Source organism: Rhinolophus sinicus, chromosome 7, assembly GCF_057876585.1.
Source record: "Rhinolophus sinicus isolate RSI-liver-muscle chromosome 7, RSI-T2T, whole genome shotgun sequence".
Taxonomy (NCBI): Eukaryota; Metazoa; Chordata; class Mammalia; order Chiroptera; family Rhinolophidae; genus Rhinolophus; species Rhinolophus sinicus.
The window spans coordinates 33,109,688-33,131,517 of NC_142507.1; positions in this window are offsets into that span (position 1 = coordinate 33,109,688).

Consider the following 21,830-nt stretch of genomic DNA (forward strand, 5'->3'; position numbering starts at 1 on the left):
TAATAATCCCAAATCCATCCATGTTGTTGCAAATGACACTATTACATCTTTTCTTATGGCAGAGTAGTATCCCATTGTGTATATATACACCACATCTTCTTTATCCAAACATCTATTGGAGGATATTTTGATTGTTTCCATGTCTTGGGCACCATAAATAAAGCTGCAATGAACATCAGAGCACATATATATTTATGGATTACTGTTTTCAGATTTTTTTTTGGTATATACCAAGGAGAGGGATTGCTGGGTCATATGGTAACTCTATTCTAATGCCTTCTGTTGTGGCTACACTAGTGTGCACTCCTACGAACAATGTATGAAGGTTCCTTTTTCTCCACAGCCTCTCCAACACTTGTTATTATTTGTCTTGTTGATGACAGCCATTCTAACTGGGGTGAGGTGATATCTTATTGTGGTTTTTATTTGCATTTCTCTGATGATTAGTGATGTTGAGTGTTTTTTTTCATATGTCCATTGGCCATCTGTATGTCCTCTTTGGAGAGAAGTCTATTCAGGTCCTCTGCCCATTTTTAAATTAGATTGTTTGTTTTTTAGTTGTTGAGTTATAAGAGTTCCTTATATATTTTTGATATTAGCCCCTTATCAGAGGTGTTGTTTACAAATATCTTCTCCTATTCAGTTGGTTGCTTCTTTATTTTGTCAATGGTTTCTTTTGCTGTGCAGTAGGTTTTTAGTTTGTTATAGCCCCATTCATTTATTTTAGTTTTTACTTCCCTTGCCTTTGAGCTCAAATTCATAAAATCCCCTTTGAACCCAAGGTCCATAAGTTTAGGACCTATGCTTTCTTCTAGGACCACCTATGCTTTCTGCTATGCAGTTTATTGTTTCAGGTCTTATGTTTAGGTCTTTGATCTATTTTGAGTTAATTTTGGTATGTGGTGACGGATAACAGTCTAGTTTCTTTTGCACATGGCTTTCCAATTCTCCCAGCACCACTTATTGCAGAAGTTTCTTTTCTTCATTGTATGTTTCTGGCTCGTTTGTTGAAAATTATCTGTCCATATTTATGTAAGTTTATTTATGGCTTTTCAGTTCTATTCCATTGGTCTATGTGTCTGTTTTTCTGCCAAATACCATGCTGTTTTGATTATTGTTACTTTGACAAGCTAAAGTCAGAGAGTGTGATACCTCCAGCATTATTCTTTTTTCTTACGATTGCTTTGGCTATTTGGGGTCTTTTGTGGTTCCATACAAATTTGATGATTTTTTGTTCTATTTCTTTAAAAATGCTATTGATTTTGATGGGAATTTCATTAAATCTCTATATTGTTTTGGGTAATATAGCCATTTTGACTATGTTGATTCTTCCAATCCATAAACACTGAATGTATTTCCATTTCTTTTGGTCTTCTTCAATTTCTTTTAAAAATGTCTTATAGTTCTCAGTGTATAGGTCTTTCACATCCTTGGTTAAGTATTTTATTCTTGTTGCAATTGCAAAAGGAATAGTTTTGTTCTTTTCTTTTTTTTTTTCTGAGATTTCATTGTTAGTATAGAGGAATGCAATAGATTTTTGTATGTAGATTTTGTAGCCGGCAACTTTACTGTATTCATTTACTGTTTCTGGTAGCTTTTTGGTGGAGTCTTTAGGGTTTTCTGTATATAACATCATGTCATCCGCAAAAAGTAACAGTTTAACTTCTTCATTCCCAATTTGGATGCCTTTTATTTCTTTCTCTTGCCTGATTGCTCTGGCTAGGACTTCCAATACTATGTTGAAAAGCAGTGGTGATAGGGGAAAACCCTGTCTTGTTCCTGAACATAGAGCAAAGGGCTTCAGTTTTTCACCATTAATTAGCTGAGAGTTTGTAATATATGGCCTTTATTATGTTAAGGTATTTTCTACTATGCTCATTTTATTAAGAGTTCTTTTTTTTATGGAATGTATTTTCTGTTTTTAAAAAAATTTATTGGGGTGACAATTGTCAGTAAAATTACATAGATTTTAGGTGTACAATTCTGTATTACATCATCTATAAATCCCAGTGTGTGCTCACCACCCAGAGTCAGTTCTCCTTCCATCACCATATATTTGATCCCCTTTACCCTCATCTACCACCCCCCAACCCCCTTACCCTCTGGTAACCACTAGAATATTGTCTGTGCCTATGACTTTTTGTTTCTCATTTGTTTGTCTTGTTCTTTTATGGTTTTTGGTTTATATACCACATATCAGTAAAATCATATGGTTCTCTGCTTTTTCTGTCTGACTTATTTCGCTTAGCATTATACACTCAAGATCCATCCATGTTGTCACAAATGTTCCTATATCATCTTTTCTTACCACCGAATAGTATTCCATTGTGTATATATACCACAACTTCTTTATCCATTCATCTATCAAAGGACATTTTGGTTGTGTCCATGTCTGGGCCACCGTAAACAAAGCTGCAATGAACATTGGAGCACACGTGTCTTTATGTATAAATGTTTTCAGATTTTTTGGGTAGATACCCAGGAGAGGGATTTCTGTGTCATATGCTAATTCTATTAGTAATTTTTTGAGGAACTTCCACACTGCCTTCCATAACGACTGCACCAGTCTGCATTCCCACCAACAGTGTATGGGTTTTTTTTTTCTCCACAGCCTCTCCAACACTTGTTACTATTTGTCTGGTTGATGATAGCCATTCTGACTGGGGTGAGGTGATATCTCATTGTGGTTTTTATTTGCATTTCTCTGATTAGTGATGTTGAGCATTTTTTCATATGTCTATTTGCCATTTGTATGTTCTCTTTGGAGAAATGTCTCTTCAGGTCGTCTGCCCATTTTTCAATTGGGTTGTTTGTTTTTTTGTTGTTGAGTTGCCTGAGTTCCTTGTATATTTTGGATATTAGCCCCTTATCGGAGGCACTGTTGGCAAAAATCTTCTCCCATTCAGTTGGTTGCCTCTTTATTTTGTCGGTGGTTTCTTTTCCTGTACAGAATCTTTTAAGTTTCATATAGTCCCATTTGTTTTCTTTAGCTCTTTTTTCCATTGCCTTTGGAGTCAAGTTCATAAAATGCTCTTTGAACCCAAGGTCCATAAGTTTAGTACCTATGTTTTCTTCTATGCAGTTTATTGTTTCAGGTCTTATGCTTAAGTCTTTGATTTAATTTTGGTACATGGTGACAGATAGCAGTCCAGTTTCATCCTTTTGCACGTGGCTATCCAATTCTGCCAGCACCATTTATTGAAGAGGCTGTCTTTTCTCCATTGTATGTTTTTAGCTTCTTTGTCAAAAGTTATCTGTTCATATTCATGTGTTGTTTTTTCTGGGTTCTCAATTCTATTCCATTGGTCTATGTGTCTGTTTTTCTGCTAATACCATGCTGTTTTGATTATTGTAGCCCTGTAGTACAAGCTAAAGTCAGGGAGTATGATACCTCCTGTATTGTTCTTTTTTCTAAAGATTGTTTTGGCTATTCGGGGTCTTTTGTGGTTCCAAACAAATCTGATGATTTTTTGTTCTATTTCTTTAAAAAATGCCATTGAGGTTTTGATGGGGATTGCATTAAATCTGTATATTGCTTTGGGTAATATGGCCATTTTAACTATGTTGATTCTTCCAGTCCATGAGCACAGAATATCTCTCCATTTCTTTGTGTCTTCTTCAATTTCTTTTAAAAATGTTTTATAGTTTTCAGCATATAGGTCTTTCACATCCTTGGTTAAGTTTATTCCTAGGTATTTTATTCTTTTTGCTGGAATTGCAAAAGGAATTGTTTTCTGTATTTCTTTTTCTGAGATTTCATTGTTAGTATATAGGAAGGCAATGGACTTTTGTACGTTGATTTTGTAGCCAGCAACTTTACTGTATTTGTTGATTGTTTCTTATAGCTTTTTGGTGGAGTCTTTAGGGTTTTCTATATATAGCATCATGTCATCTGCAAAGAGTGACAATTTAACTTCTTCATTCCCTATTTGGATGCCTTTTATTTCTTTATCTTGCCTGATGTCTCTGGCTAGGACTTCTAACACGATGTTGAAAAGCAGAGGTGATAGGGGACAGCCCTATCGTGTTCCTGAATGTAGAGCAAAGGGCTTCAGTTTTTCACCATTGATTATGAGATTAGATGAGGGTTTGCCATATACAGCCTTTATTATGTTAAGGTATTTTCCTTCTATACCTATTTTATTAAGTGTTTTAATCATAAATGGATGTTGTATCTTGTCAAATGCTTTTTCTGCATCAATTGATATAATCATATGATTTTTGTCCTTTATTTTGTTTATGTGATGTATCACATTGATGGATTCGTGGATGTTGAACCATCTTTGTGCCCCGGGGATGAACCCCACTTGGTCATGATCAATAATCTTTTTAACACATTGTTGTATTCGATTTGCTAGAATTTTGTTTAGGATTTTTGCATCTGTATTCATCAGAGATATTGGTCCGTAGTGTTCTTTTTTTGTGTTGTTCTTACCAGGTTCTGGTATCAGGGTAATGTTGGCCTCATAAAATGAGTTAAGGAGTACTGTCTCTTCTTCAATGTTTTGGAAGAATTTGAGCAGGATTGGTATTAGATCCTCTTTGAAGGTTTGGTAGAATTCACTAGTGAAGCCATCTGGTCCCGGACTTTTGCTTTAGGAAGGTTTTGGATGACTGATTCAATTTCCTTACGGGTGATCAGTCTATTTAGATTTTCCAGTTCTTCATCGTTCAGCCTAGGAAGGCTATATGTTTCTAAGAACTTGTCCATTTCTTCTAGGTTATTGAATTCGGTGGCATATAGTCCTTCATAGTATTCTTGGATGATGCCTTGTGGTTCTGTGGTGTCTGTGATAACTTCCCCTTTTTCATTTCTGATTTTGTTAATTAGTGTCTTCTTTCTTTTTATCTTAGTGAGTCTAGCCAAGGGTTTGTCAATTTTGTTAACCTTTTTAAAAAACCAGCTCTTCATCACATTAATTTTTTCTATTGTCTTTTTGTTCTCTATTTCATTTAGTTCTGCTCTGATTTTTGTTATTTCCTTTCTTCTGTTGACCTTGGGTTTCATTTGTTCTTCTTTTTCTAGTCCTTTACGGTGTAACATGAAGTTATTTATTTGGGATTTTTCTTGTTTCTTGAGATAAGCCTGTAATGACGTAATTTCCCTCTTAAAACTGCTTTCGCTGCATCCCCAAAATTTTGGTAGGATGTATTTTCATTGTCATTTGTTTCTATGTATCTTTTGATCTTTCCTTTAATTTCTTCTTTGACCCGGACATTCTTTAAAAGTATGTTGTTTAATCTCCATGTATTTGTGTTTTTTTCCCGCTTTCTTTTTGCAGTTGATATCCAATTTCAAAGCCTTGTGATTAGAGAATATGCTTCGTATGATTTCAATCTTCTTAAATTTGCTGAGGCTGATTTTATGTCCCAATATATAGTCTATCCTTGAGAATGTTCCACGTACAGTAGAAAAAAAATGTATAGTCTGGTGCTTTAGGATAAAGTGCTCTATATATGTCAAGTATGTCCATTTCATCTATTATGTCATTTAGGGCTGCTATTTCGTTGTTTATTATCTGTTTGGATGATCTATCCATAGCTGTCAATGATGTATTTAAGTCCCCTAGTATAATTGTGTTTTGGTCAATTTCTCCCTTTAGTTCTGTTAGTAGTTGCTTGGCATATTTCGGTGTTCCCTGACTGGGGGCATAAATATTGATGACTGTTATGTCTTCTTCATGTGTAGTCCCTTTACCATTATGAAATGTCCATCTTTGTCTCTTGTTACGTTTTTCACCCTGAAATCATCTGATAGTATGGATACACCTGATTTTCTCTGGATACCATTTGCTTGGAGTGTCAATTTCCACCCTTTCATTTTGAGTCTATGCTTGTCCTTGTAGCTAAGATGTGTCTCTTGGAGACAGCATATAGTTGGGCTTAGTTTTTTTGATCCAATCTGCTACTCTGTGCCTTTTTATTGGTGTGTTCAGTCCATTTACGTTTAGGCTGATTATTGATATGTGACAATTTCCTGTCATTCTATCTTTAGTTTTCTGGTAAGGCTGTGTCTCCATTGTTTCTTTGCCTTTTTGTTGTTGTCTATTATTTCTGTGTGGTGGTATTCTATGATATTTCCCTCTGTTTCTTCTTTTATTACAGTATATATTTCAGTTCTGGATTATTTTTGAGTGGTTACCCTTAAGTGTATGTAAAAGAAGTTTGATATTTAGAGTATTCCATTTTCTTCAGCACTCTTACTTTCTCCATTCCCATAATCCGTTTTAGGCCTTTACTCTGCCCCTTTTTATGTGTTAGTTGCCACAAAATGTCCCTGTTGATGGTGGTCAAATAGCCTCCTTTAGTATTTCTTTTAGTGCAGGTCATGTATTAGAAAATTCCCTCAGCTTCTGTATGTCTGGAAAGGTCTTTATTACTCCTTCATATCTAAAGGATATCTTTGCTGGATATATTGTTCTTGACTCCTAATTTCTCTCTTTCAATAGTTTGAATATTTGGTTCCACTCCCTCCTGGCTTGTAGAGTTTCTGCTGAAAAATCTGATGATAATCTATTGGGCTTTCCTTTGTAAGTTACCGTCTTCTTTTCCCTGGCTGCCTTGAGGATTCTTCATTTGTCGTTGATTTTAGACAGCTTCAATACAATGTGCCTTGCAGAAGGCCTGTTGGGGTTGACGTAATTAGGTGTTCTATGTGCTTCTTGGTTTCGAGGATCCAGTTCTGTCCACAAGCTTGGGAAGTTCTCATCGACAATTTGTTTGAATATGTTTTCTGTTCCCTTTTCTCTTTCTTCTTCTGGTATGCCCATTATTCTTATATTGCTCTTTCTGATGGAGTCAGAAAGTTCTTGTAGAGTGCTTTCATTTCTTTTAAGTCTCAAGTCTCTTTCTTCTTCCATCTGTGTAATTTCCAGGTTTCTATCTTCGATGTCATGGATTCTTTCTTCCATCTGGTCAACTCTACTACCTAAGCTGGTTATTTCATTCTTAATTTCTTCTATTTAGTTCTTAATCTCCAGAAATTCTATTTGGTTCTTTTTTAAAATTTCAATCTCTTTCGTAAAATTTTGTTCTTTGATCTCATTTTGTTCTTTGATTGTGATTCTGAGTTCATTTAACTGCCTTTCTGTATTTTCCTGCATCTCGTTGAGTTTTTTCAGAACTGTAATCTTGAATTCTCTGTCATTTAAGTCATCTATTTCCATACCTTTAAGTTCCTTTTCTGGAGACTTTTCACTTTCTTTCTGAGCTGTCTTGTTGCCTTGGTTATTCATGGCAATTACTGATTTATTATTTCTCTTCCTAGACATCTACAGGAGTGGCTTCTATAACAGGTTGATAGGAAGAGGTCTTTCTTTTGTTTTCCAGTACTTGTTGGTAGAATGTTTTATTTTCTCTCTGAGTGCAGCCTTTTTTTTCTCTCTCACATGGTAGTGCTATGTTTTCTCTGCACTATTCCAGCTTCTCACACAATGGGCAGATTCCCTGGGAGACAGCCTTCTCCTCTGTTAATAGTTCACCTAGGTCACAGTGCGCAGTGTCTGTGTGGGTATGCGGAGAGCTTTTGAAGTTCTAAAGTTCTTCCTGCACCAGATTCAGAGTCTGTATATTTCAGCAGTTCTGTTTACTGGTGCAGGGATCTGCCCAGATAGGTGGGGCCAGGGGCGGGGTGAGTTGTGAGCGGTGTCCCATAGCAATGGCGGCAATCACCACCACAGCTGGTCCTGCTTCCACAGCTCCCTCCCCTTTGCCAGAACTATTTGGGCTGCGAATCTCTGTCTGTGGTCCACAGTTCTCAGAACAGCAAATATTCTGTTCTTTTGATCTGACACTGCTACTGTTCCGCTTCTAGCACCAGACCGGTGTGTGGGGTGAGCTCTGGGATGGTAAGGAGGGTGTGGCTAGTCTCAGTGCCTAAGGTTTCCATTCTCTGCTTTGCAGTGAGGACTTAAACCACCATTTTCAGCCATCTTTCCCCAGTCTTTGATCTGAGGTCTCTGCTGTGAGTGTTGGGTTCAGCCGTGTTATATGCTGTCCCCTCAGCCCTGTGAGCCATAAATGAAGCCCTAGCAGTTCGAGTTCTTCCCTCTCCTGCAACTGTGGTAGTACCTGGATGCAGCGAGCTTGGAGCATTGAGCTAGGTCTGAGTCCTGTGCCCACGCGGCTCCCTCTTCGTGCTTCTCTCTTCCCTCCTTCCCCGCTCACGCGATTCGCCCACCTTAGGTGAATTCAGTAGTGGGCCTCTTTGTCTTGCCTGTCTGCTGTGCAGGGAGTCCTTTGTGGAATTATAGTTGTTCGATTAGTTGTAAATTCCAGGGGATATTTACAGAGGCTCACCTCACACCGCCATTTTGATGGCGTCCGTTATCAAGAGTTTTAATCATAAATGGATGTTGTATCTTGTCAAATGCTTTCTGCATCTATTGATATAATCATATGATTTTTGTTGTTTATTTTGTTTATGTGATGTATCACATTGATGGATTTGTTGTACCATCCTTGTGCCCCTGGGATGAACCTCACTTGATTGTGATGTATAATCTTTTTAAGGTATTGTTGTAATCAATTTGCTGGAATTTTGTTTACGATTTTTGCATCTGTATTCATCATAGATATTGGTCTGTAATTTTCTTTTTTTGTGTGTTACCCATACCGGGTTTTGATATCAGGGTAATTTTAGCCACATAAAATGAGTTAGGGAGTATTGTCATTTTTTAATTTTTTTGGAAGAATTTGAATAGGACAAGTATTAGATCCTCTTTGAATGTTTTGTGGAATTCACTAGTGAAGCCATCTGGTCCTGGACTTTTGCTTTTGGGAAGGTTTTGTATGACTGATTCAATTTCCTTACTTTGATTGGTCTATTTAGATTTTCCAATTCTTTATGATTCAGCCAAGGAAGGCTAAGAACTTGTCCATTTCTTCTAGGTTATTGAATTTGATGGCATGTAGTCCTTCATAGTATACTTGGATAATCCTTTGTATTTCTGTGGCATTCATGGTAACTTCTCCTCTTTCATTTCTGATTTTGTTTATTTGTGTCTTTTCTCTTTTTATTTTAGTGAGTCTGGCCAAGGGTTTGTCAATTTTATTAATCTTTTCAAAGAACCAGCTCTTTATCACATTAATTTTTGTATTGTCTTTTTGTTTTCTATTTCATTTAGGTCAGCTCTGATTTGTATTATTTCCTTTCTTCTGCTGACTTTGGGTTTCATTTGTTCTTCTTTTTCTAGTTCTTTAAACTATAATGTGAGTTGTATATCTCGGATTTTTCTTCTTTCTTGAGATAGGCCTGTAATGATATGCATTTCCCTCTTATTACTGCTTTTGCTGCATCCCAATAAGTTTGATAAGATATATTTTTATTTTCATTCATTTATTTCATTTGTTTCTGTGTATCTTTTGATCTCTCCTCTAATTTCTTCTTTGACCCAGTCATTCTTTAAAAGTATGTAGTTTAATCCCACATATTTGTGTTTTTTCCTGCTTTCTTATTGCAGTTGATATCTAATTTCAAAGCCGTGTGATCAGAGAATATGGTTGGTATGATTTCATCTTATTAAATTTGTTGTTTTATGTCCTGATATATGGTCTATCCTTGAGAATATTCCATGTACACTAGAAAAGAATGTATAGTCTGATGTTCTAGGATGAACTGCTCTATAAATGTAAATTATTTCCATTTCATCTAATATGTCATTTAGGGCTGCTAGTTCCTTATTTATTTGCTGTTTGGATGATCTATTTATACCTGTCAATGGTGTATTTAGGTCCCCTACTATAATTTTATTTGGGGTGATTTCTCCCCTTAGTTCTGTTAGTAGTTGCTTTGTATATTTCCGTTCTCCCTGATTGGGGGCATAAATATTGATGACTGTTATGTCTTCTTGTTGTATAGTCCCCTTTATCATTATTAAATATCCATCTTTGGCTCTTGTCACCTTTTTTACCCGGAAGTCTGTTTCATCTGATATCACTATGGCTACACCTGATTTTCTCTCGATACCATTTGCTTGGAGTTTCCACTTCTACTCTTTCACTTTGAGTCTGTATTTGCCCTTGTAGCTGGGATGTGTGTCTTGGAGGAAGCATATGGTTGGGTTTAGTTTTTTGATCCAATCTGGTACTCTGTGCCTTTATATTGGTGAGTTCAATCCATTTACATTTAAGGTGATTATTGATATATTAGGATTTCCTATCATTCTATCATTTATTTTCTGGTAGGTTGGTGTCTCCATTGTTTCTTTGCCTTTTTGTTGCTGTCTGTTATTTCAGTGTGGTTCTATTCTATGATTTTTCTTTCTGTTTCTTGTTTGTTTTATGTTATATATTTAATTCTGGATTTTTTTGATTGGTTAACATTAAATTTATGTAAAAGAGAGCTTCATATTTACAGTATTCCTTTTTCCTCAGCATGCTTCTTTTCTCCATTGCCCTTTGCTGGTTCAGACCTTTAGTGTCTCCCCTTTTATGTTTTTTTTGTGTCACAAATTATCCCTACTAATGCTGTGAGGTAATTTCTGTGTTGCTGTAGCAAGTTGTCTTTTTTCTTTTTTTAAATTTTTTTTCTTTACCTTGTGTATTATGCTTAAGTGTATGTCATATTATGTGTATTGGTTGCCATTTCCTTCTGTCTGTGTGTTTGTAATACTTCTCATGGTTTTGTATTCTCTTGCTTTTTTGTTTTAGGTCAAATAACCTCCTTCAGTATTTCTTGTAATGCAGGTCATGTGTTAGAAAATTCCCTCAGCTTCTGTATGTCTGGAAAGGTTTTTACTCTTCCTTCATATCTAAAGGCTATCTTTGCTTTATATATTATTCATGGTTCATAATTTCTGTCTTTCAATAGTTTGAATATTTGATTCCACTCCTTCTTGGCTTTTAGAGTTTCTGCTGAAAAATCTGATGGTAATCTAATGGGCTTTCCTTTGTAGGTTACCATCTTCTTTACCCTGGCAGCCTTGAAGAGTCTTTCTTTGTTATTAATTTTTGACAGCTTCAATAAAATGTGCCTTGGAGAAGGCCTGTTGGGATTGAGGTAATTAGGTGTTCTATTTGCTTCTTGGATTTTTGGATGCGGTTCTTTCCACAAGTTTTGAAAGTTCTCATTTACTTTTTGAATATACTCTCTGTTCACGTCTCCCTTTTTTCTCCTTCTGGCATATCCATTATTCTTATGTTGCTCTTTCTGATGGAGTCAGAAAGTTCTTGTAGCGTTCTTTCTTTTAACTCTCAAGTCTCTCTCTTTTTCCATCTGTGTCATTTCCAGATTTCTATCTTCGATGTCACCAATTCTTTCCTCCATCTGGTCAGCTCTATTACCAAAGATGGCTATTTCATTCTTCATTTCTTTTATTGAGTTCTTCATCTCCAGAATTTTTTTTTTTTTAAATTTCAGTCTCTTTGGTGAAATGTTCATTCTGTTCTTTGTGTTTCTGAGTTCATTAAACTGCCTGTCTGTGTTTTCTTGTGTCTTGTTGAGTTTTTTCAGTACTGCAATCTTGAATTCTCTGTCATTTATGTCACGTATTTCCGTGTCTTTAAGTTAATTTCCTGGAGAGTTTTCATTTTCTTTCTGAGCTGCCTCATTATCTTGGTTAGTCATGGCAATTAATGAATTATTATTTCCCTTACTAGGCATCTACAGGGGTGGGTTCTGCAGCAGGTGGATAGGAGGAGGTCTTTCTTTTGCTTTCCAGTAGGTGTTGGTAGAATTTTTTATTTTATCTCTGACTGCAGCCTTTTATTCTCTCTCATGCTGTAGTGTTATGTTTTCTCTTGCACTATTCCAGCTTCTCACACGATGAGGGGAGGGGAGGTTTCCTGGAAGGTGGGCTTCTCCTCTGTGAGCAGGTCACCTGTGTCTCAGGGCACTGCCTCCATGGGGTGATGTGGAGAGCTTCTGAAGTCCCAAAGCTCTTCCTGCAACCAGGTTCAGAGCCTGTGTGTCTTAGCAGCTCTGGTTACCTCTGCTAGATCTGTCCAGATTGGTGGGTGTGAATTTTGAGAGGTATCTCTGAGCAATGATGACCAGTCCACAGTAGTCTTGTCCCTACTGTTTCTTCTCTTTCACTGGAATTAGTTGGGCTGTGAGTCTGTGGCTGTGGAGTTGCAGTTCTCAGAGCTGTACATATACTGTTCTATAGATTGAATACTGCTACTGTTTCTTCTGGAGTCTCCTTCTAGCACTGGAAGGGTGGGGGTGGGGCGAGTGCTGCAAGGGGTTGGCCAGGCTCTGTGCGTATGTCTTCTGTTTTCTGCTTGGCAATGAGTGCTTTAACCACTGTTCTCACTCTTCTTCCCTCAGGGTTTGCTCCAAGGTCTCTGCCATGAGTATTGGGTTCAGCTCTGTTATATGCTGATCCCTCAGGCAGGAATGTGGGCCATAGGGGATGCACTTCCCTCTTGCAAGACTGCGGTAAGCTCCGGACTGCGGTGAGTTCTGAGCTCCAGTCCATGTTTTGTGGCTGGCGGTCCATGTCTCTGCACTTCCCCCTTCTCTTCTCCCATGCTTGCCCTTTTGCCCACCTTTAGATGATTCCAATTGTAGGTCTCTCAGGTGTGCCTGTGTGCTGTACAAGGAGTCCTTTGTTGAATTATAGCTGTTCAATTTGTTGTAAATTTCAGGGGAGATTTCAAGAAGAACTCCTCACACTGCCATTTCTGTGATGTAATCCCAAGAAAAATATTTTAATGGTTGAAACTAATAAGACTGAACAAATGATGGATGGTATTAGTCACCTGTACATCTGACTCAACCTGGAAGCTGGCTTGTAAGTGTGATGTAATTGGAACCAGGGAGTCTCCAGCTGCCAGTTAGGAACCCAGGAAAGTGATGGTGCAATTGTAAGTTGATGCAAAAAAGAAATGGAAAGTAACACTTTCTCAGTTTCTTTTAACTTAGCCTAAGAAAGCCAGACATCATCTTGTAAACATAGTCATTTGGCGCAACAAACTGAGGTTTTCTTTGAGTGGCAGAATAGTCTGCCAGGCTTTGCTATAATTTACATGAGATATCTTTTTTCTGCCCTCTCATTATGAAACAGTGGAGTATATGGGGTGATGTATTTGCTAGTCATAGGAATCAAACTTGCTTTTTCCCTTTCTCTCACCCTAACAGTAACAAATCACAAGATACTACATATGTGTGTTAAGGCTATTCTGAAAAAGCCTGTTAGCCTCGCTTTTGGAAAAAAATTAACAGTAATTTCCATCCCTCCCTCCCTAACCTATCCTCTTTCCTGCCACCTAACATAGCAGAATCTACTTTCTCATATTCCCTCTGTCTATCCAGGTTACGTGAATAAGCATGAAATGTGCAAATCTCCTAAATGCAGTTTTGAATGTATGAGGTATGCTTTGAAATCCAAATTGTAATATACTGATGCCATCTTTACCACACATATGGTTCTTAGCACTTTACAGCTCAATTTTCTGCTTAAAAGGGTGCCATTTATAAACCAGCAAATACAGCAAGTGACTAATTAGATAAATTAATGAGGGCTTGTTTACTTGAAGTCCCCAGTGCCCTTGGAACTTGGGATGTTTCATTATTACAATCTGCAAGTGGTTTCCTCCAATTAATTTTTAACGTACAGCTCTTGCCTCTTCTCAGTAATATGTAATATCCTAATACTTCAGAGGGGTTTGCAAGCATTGACTCATTAGTCCTCATAGGAAACCACTGGAAGACTGAAACAAAAAGGAATCATAGTTTTTATTGTCAACCTGTTTTTGCCATACCTTACAATTCTAGTCTATATGTCTAGAGGAAAACTGGTAATGGTAATTATTAATCCCATTCTGAGCAAAGGATAGAAAGGAAGAAACACATGTAGATATCAAGGGAATTACTCTTTGCCACAGAATGAATGATAAACATTCAAGAAAATTCAATCATCTCCCTTTCAGAGCTCCTTGTAAGATGACCTGATTGGAGACAAATTCAAATCTAACTAGGTACATGGAGGCATTCAGAAGTGAAGTGCATGAGTGATGTCACAGAAATGGTGAAGGAAGGAGCTCTAAGAATTAGTCACTTCACTGGAGAAACCACTAAGCTGGTAAAAAATGATAGAATCATATTTTTTAGAACTCTAGAATCTAATAAACACAACAACATGATTGATCTCAATGAGGAAAGAAATTGCTAAACTTTAGTGTTTAAGGAAATCTCTGTTAGATTACTGATTGTCTGCTGAAATAACAAAACAGAGACTTCAATGATCACATATGATAAGGAATAAAGTCTTTGCAAAAATAGTTTGGAAAAGTCACTTAACAAATGGGTAAATAAAGCCCCCAATCATCAATAACAGCAAACCTTGGAAAGGGAGAGAATGTGATTTCCAGAGTTACTACATTATACTGTTCAAACTGTCAACAAAATTTTCAACAAAAATCATAAGGTATACAAAGACACAGAAAAGTATGGCTTATACACAGGAAAATGAAATTGACATAAAACGTCCCTGAGCCAGCTCAGATATTGGATTTATTAGACAAAGACTTTAAATCTAAATATCTAAATGAAAGCATGGATAAAGAACTAAAGCAAATTAGGATAACAATGTATGAATAAATAAAGAATATTAATAAAACATAAACATTATGAAGAGGAACCCAAAAGGAATTCTGGAGCTGAAAAGTACAACAGTTGAAATGAAAATTTCACTAGCCAGATCCAACAGCAGATTTGAACAGGCAGCATAAGAAACAGCAATTTTAGGATAGAACAATTAAAATTGTCCAATCTGAGGATCAGAAAGGGAAAAAAGAATGAAGAAAAATGAACATAGCCTAAAGGATTTGTGGAACTCCATCAAGTATACTAACATACATATTATGGAAATTACAGAAGGAGAAGAGGGAAAGCTAGGGGAAAGAGCAATATTTGAAGAAATAGTGGCTGAAAACTTCCTAAACTAGATGAAATACATGAATATCCACATACAAGAAGTTCAACATACTTCAGGTATGATAAACTCCATACTGAGACATTTTATCGTCAAAATATCAAAAGTTAAACTGAAGAGAAAATCTTGAAAGCAGCCAGATAAAAGTGGTTCATTACATACAAGTAATCCTTAATAACATTAACAGCTGACTTTACATCAGAAAGCATGAATGCCAGAGGCAGGGAGTGACATGTTTAAAGTGCTGTAGCAAGAACAACATAAAAGTAAACCAAGAATTTTATATCTAGAAAAATCATCCTTCAATAATGAAAGAAAAATTAAAACATTCCCCAATAAACAAAAGCTGAGAGAGTTCATTTCTCATGAACCTGCTCTATAAGAAATGCTAACAGGAGTCCGTCAAGCTGAAATAAAAAGAAGTTAAGACAGTGAATTGAAGACATATGAAGAAATAAAGAACTTGGGTGAGGGTAACTACATAGATAAATATAAAAGTCAGTATTACTGTATTTTTGGTTTGTAGCTTTTAAAAATTTCCTATATGATTTAAAAGTTAAATGTATGAAATATTAATTATAAAACTATGTTAATGGGCACATATATAAATATGAAATTTGGCAAATATATAAATATGTAAAACTTATAAAACTATGAAATAGGCACATATATAAATATGAAATTTGAGATAATAAGAACATAAGAGGGGGCAAAGAAGTATAAGAACAAAGTTTTTATATGCTAGTAAAGCTTAATTGGTATCAATTTAAATTAGATTGTTATAGATTTAGTATGTTAATTGTAATCCCCATGATAACAACTAAGAAAATAACTTTAAGATATACAGAAAAGGAAATGAGTAAAGAATCCAAATTGTACACTAGAAAAAAATGAATCAAACCCAAAAGAAGGCGGTATTAAAGGAATTGAGAGACAAAAAAATACATACTCATACCTATAGTAATATAGAACACAAAATAGCAAAATGATAGAAGTAGTTCTTTCTTATTTAGTAATAACTTTAACATAAATGGATTAAACTTACCATTTAAAAAACAGACTGTCAGAATAGATTAAAAATATTACCCAACTATAATGCTGTTTACAACAGAAGGTTATAGCGAGGTGTACATCTAGAGAACATTTGGAAGTGAGGTACGTGTCTAGAGCACACACAGAAATGATGTTCATGTCTAGAACACATATAGGACTGAGGTCCATCTCTGAAGCGAAATGAAGTGAGCATCTCCAACCCTTTTAGAAGGGATGGTGTCAATGAGTAAATTCTAGCTCATTCAAGATTTTCAGTTCTACCTTTTACTTATAACATAAGAAATTTAACGGTTCCATCTGTATTTTGACAAATGGTAATCTCATATGTCTGGGGCTAGGATATATACGTTATTGAGGCTGGAATAACTTTTAAAAAAAAATAAATGGGAAAAGGTGGTTTTTTTACCCCTACCAACTACCGAGATGATGTTTCCAAAACATGGCAACAACATAGGATGATTTACATTTTGAGTCAATGGAGAAGATTTCATGAAAAGGAATATTTGCCATCTTGAAATTAATGAAAACATTAAGAGCAAAAGAAAAAATTCCGCATTTGTATATGACAGTATTCACTTAGAATGCAGAGGGGATGGGTTTTGATGTTGCATTTGATAAAGGGAACCTGGTTGAGTGACTTGTAGTGAGAAAAGGATATTCCAGGTGCAGGGAGGAAATAAAATGGGTGTTGAGTAGAAAATGACTTTGGAGGAAAATAGGAGAGACTATACAGTCCAGCACTATCCTTGTAGTGAGTGATAAACTCAGGTTATTGGAAGAGTCACACCCCCAAGTATTTGAAGTTCTACCTAACTTGAGGAAGATAATAATGGATTGTTAGTGGCTTAATAACTCTCTCCTTCAACCATTTTATGCATCATTTTCTTAAGCTATTCCCTTGTCAAAACACTTTGATGACCAACTCTCCATTGATTAGAGTATAAAATTCAAGCTTCTTAGCTTGGATTCAAAGCCTGTCACAATCTGGTTCGTCTCCACCTTTCCACACTTTTCTCCTTTTATTATTTGTTTATTTAGTCTTCCAACTTTTTAGGGACTGGGTTGGCTAGAAGTCACAAGTTTTATGTATTGCTGATAAACCCACTGTTTTAGAACAGTAAGGTTATTGGATATTATGGTTATTTGAAGACAAAAATAACATAAGAGTGTTCTCAGCCTTTCCCATCCCCTTTAGGAAGCCTGCACAGCCTCCTAAATAGTGTACTGTTATTTACAGGACATATTTTTTGGGTTTGTGATACTGAATGAGATAGATAGAAAGGATAGAATAACCAGAATGCTCAGACTAGTGTGCAGGAGGAAATATTTTTAGAGAGCTTCGAGGAGAGTGGCACTAGAAGTGTTCCAAGTTTGAGGAAAATAAATGGGAGAAGAAATTAAAGTTTTACAAAATGATTGTATATCTTCCTCAAATGCAATCCAAAGTGGTTGAGAGATTTTTAAATTATTCTGGTTGCTTAACAGTATTTCATTGACTGCACTGTCGAGACTGAATTACATACGTCCTGGTTTCAATAAGCTTACATGTATGTTAGTGACATTCTGGAAATGAGGTGAACATTAGGTAGAATTTGGACTTAATGGCAAGTACACTAGTCTTTTTCCAATCCTATTTCTGAGACAATTTTTTGTTTTACTTAAAGTTATTTCAAAGTCATCTTTCAAGACTCAGCTCTAACGTGACCTTCTCTGTGAAAACTTTCCCTGATATTCCTCATTTCCCTAATGGAACTGACTCTCCATCCTTTGAGTCTCTTTCCTCCCTTGTATTGATTTCTCTCATTTCACCTATAACACTTGGATGAATTTATTTATCTGTCTCTCCAACTGACTGGAGTTCTTTGAGGGCAGAAATCATCTTTGTATCCCTAGAGCCTAGCACAGCACCTGGTACACAGTAGGCATTATTCAACATTTGTTGAATAAACAACTTCTTTGCCGTTATCCTTACTTGTTTCCCTCCATTTCCCTATTCCTCTATACCACTGACTAGTGAATCTTCTTGAAAAACAATGACAACAAAAAAATACACAGTGGCTCTATACTGTTAAAATGAGAGTGCAAATATATTAGTGTATGATAATCTGAATTTAAACTATTTTTCAGGCATCGTGTCCCTTTAAACCCTCTAAGTTCTATTCAAATTGGGTAACTTGAGTGTTTTTAATTTTTTTCAAAATATTTCTTTTCAGTGGGAAGGAAACCTTATCAAATATCCCAGCATGACCCCTGCCAACTCCAGAATTTGCACTTATGATTGTGTAGTGAGATCTGGGACAGACGGATAGGAGACAAAAGATCACATAAGAGGATACAAGTTTAAATTATTGTGAATGTTCTAAAATCTACATTAGGCAGAAAGGTCACTGGTATTTATTATATTTTAAATAAGCAAGCAAACAAACAAATGAGAGATGCATAAACCAATGATGGAAGTGTGCCCCAAAAATCAAGGGTGTGGTTAATCCAATTCCATGAGCTTGAAATAAACAAAAGAGTAGCTGGGAATTGTGGTGTAATAGGAAAAAAGACCACAAGTAATATATCCCAAACTGCTGTCTCCTCTCTCACATATCTGAGATCCTTTCTGTTTCTTCCCTGCTTCCTTCATTTGTGGGGCAGTCACAAATAATACTGGATAATGTTTTTAAAATTTATTTTTCATGCCTAGGTACCTATGTAGAAAAGGTCTTCAAATTTTATGTGGAGGATTCCTCAAAAATGACTTTTTGTAGGCGGCCCTCAAGCCTTCGTGTACCTAAGAATAACACGGAGTTTCTTGTTCATTTAACGTTTTGAATTTCTGGACCCACCTCCCAGAGGTTCTGATTCATTAGGTTTGGTTGCATGATACAAGAACATAATTTTAAATAATAACTTTTTCTGTATTTTGATGAAGCAGATTCAGGAAAATTATGTCATTATATTACTTTGGTCAGGGTTTTCTATTTATTTATTTTTTTAATTTTTTAATTTTTTTGGACTATCAAGTTGAGCCATAGACCTCTCATTGGTGTAAAGATGTACAATGACGCTGAAGACACTATCATGAAGAGCATCAGAAATGGTTAGAGTAATGGAAGATTTGATTTGAAGCATTTACCAGGTTTAAAAGATGTAAATGTGCCTAATCCTTAAAGCCTAGCTCAGCAGCAACTAATGGGAGATATGATAATGCTCTACAAATATTTGAATGGCATAAACATCAAAGATGGAGAGAAATAATTTAACTTGTTAGAAGATAGTATGATTAAGAATAACTGAAAATGATCTCTGGGCTGAATCTAGGATTAACTTTCTGAAAGTAAGTGATTAGATTTCATGGTAGATGCTTAACAAAAGTGATAAATGGATAGAAATAAATGTGGGAAAAAATTGATCCATAAATGAGTTGATTTCACTTTTATGTAAAGGCCAGAATGAGAGTTCCCAAATTTCTTCTGGTCTCCATTTCTTTCTGTAGTACCCATCTGGACACCTCTCCCATCTGCTCTCATATTTGGCCTTAGCAAATTTTGAATAGTCCTTTGTCTTGTTTCTGGGAACATCACAATAATTCTCCAAACCCTTTTTCCTTCATTCAATAAATATTTATTAAGCACTTATTTTAAAGCACTTTTCTGGTGTTTCTTGGAAAGACTAGGCACTGGGTAACAAGAAAAATAGAGGCTCTGTTTTCAGGGAGCTTGTATCTACTGATTATTATGGACTGAAGGTTTTTGCCTTTCACCCCAAAATTCATATGTTGTAATCCTAACCTCCAAGTACTAGTAGGTAGGGCAATTGGGAGGTGATTAGGTCATGAGTACAGAATCCTTTTGAATGAGATCATTGCCGTTATAGAAAAAAGACCCCAGAAAGCTCTTCAGCCCTGTGAGGACACAGCAAGAAGTTGGCAATCTTCAACCAGGAAGCGTTCTCTCAGCAAATATTGAATCTAATGGTGCCTTGATTTCAGCCTTCCAGCCTCCAGGACAGTAAAAAACAAGTGCCTGTTGTTTGAGCCACACAGTCTATGAGATTTTTGTTATAACAGACTGACCTAAGACATTAATGGTACCCCACTTGCCATATTTCTAGCTGTATTTGGATGAATTTCTTTTCTAGCTCATGAGGAGAGCACAATAGCCCTTGGTTGTGAGCTAACCCCACACAACAGATAGCAGGGAGAAATACCATGATGATAGACTAGCGTGTGAGTCTTGTCCCAATCCTTTCTTCCAGCCCTATGTGACTCACCTCCTCCATGTCCTTTTATTATTAACTCAGCTGATTTCACCATTTACTCAAGCAAACGCATAGAATTTATGAATTCCTTTTCATTGGCATTGCCTCATCAGCAGAGAGGTCTTCAGGGTAAGCAAAGCTGGGCCATTTCCCTGGGCCTGAATTCTGCATCTCAGTTGGCAACTACTGAGTAGATATAGAGTAAGAAAAATCGTACCCATACAATCGGTAAACTTAGCACCTACCATCTCCAGCCAAAAGACGAACTATTCTTCCCTCTTCCAGACTTCCTCTCCTTTCTATCTCAAGCTGTAAGTTGCTCTTTTGTTATTTGCTCTTTCAAGGCTGATGTTCACTTAAAAACAAATGAACAAACATCCACTTAATTTAATTCATAAACAAATGTTCCAGAGAAGGAGGGTAGTATAGACAGATTAGGGCTGGGAGGGTGGAGGTGGAGTACATCACACACACAGATCCACATTCAGAAATGTCCTGTGTTTTAACCCAGCCTTCCAGTGTCACAGTTTCTGCTTGGTTACCCAGATCCAGTTAGACCGAGAGTTTGAGAGCCTTCTCCTTCTTGGATAATTTCCTGCTAGGCCAACATTTGCAGGCCCTGATGCTTTTCATACATCATTTTCTTTTATTTTCACTACAGTTGCGTGCAACACCTGCCTCCTACAGTGTGAGAACATGGAACACGTCACTTAGAACTTTGTCTCCTATGATCTATGGGTTCTCTTCCTCCCTGTAGATAAACAAAGTAATTGAGACATAGTCTTTGGACTCTAGGAATTTTATTTTAAATTTAATTTTATTAAATTTATTGGGCTGACAATTGTTAGTAAAATTACATAGATTTCAGGTGTACAATTCTGTATCACATCATCTATAAATCCCATTGTGTGTTCATCACCCAGAGTCAGTTCTCCTTCCATCACCATATATTTGATCCCCCTTACCCTCATCTCCCACCCCCCACTACCCTTACCCTCTGGTAACCACTAAACTATCGTCTGTGTCTATGAGTTTTTGTTTCTCATTTGTTTGTCTTGTTCTTTTGTTGCTTTTGGTTTATATACCACATATCAGTGAAATCACATGGTTCTCTGCTTTTTCTGTCTGACTTATTTCGCTCAGCATTACTCTCTCAAGATCCATCCATGTTGTCACAAATGTTCCTATATCATCTTTTCTTACCGCCGAATAGTATTCCATTGTGTATATATACCACAACTTCTTCATCCATTCATCTATCGAAGGACATTTTGGTTGTTTCCATGTCTTGGCCACCGTAAACAAAGCTGCAATGAACATTGGAGCATACGTGTCTTTATCTCTAAATGTTTTCAGATTTTTTGGGTAGATACCCAGGAGAGGGATTGCTGGGTCATATGGCAATTCTATTCGTAATTTTTTGAGGAACCTCCACACTGCCTTCCATAACGGCTGCACCAGTCTGCATTCCCACCAACAGTGTATGAGGGTTCCTTTTTCTCCACAGCCTCTCCAACATTTGTCACTATTTGTCTTGTTGATGATCGCCATTCTGACTGGGGTGAGGTGATATCTCATTGTGGTTTTGATTTGCATTTCTCTGATGATTAGTGATGTTGAGCATTTTTTCCTATGACTATTTGCCATTTGTAC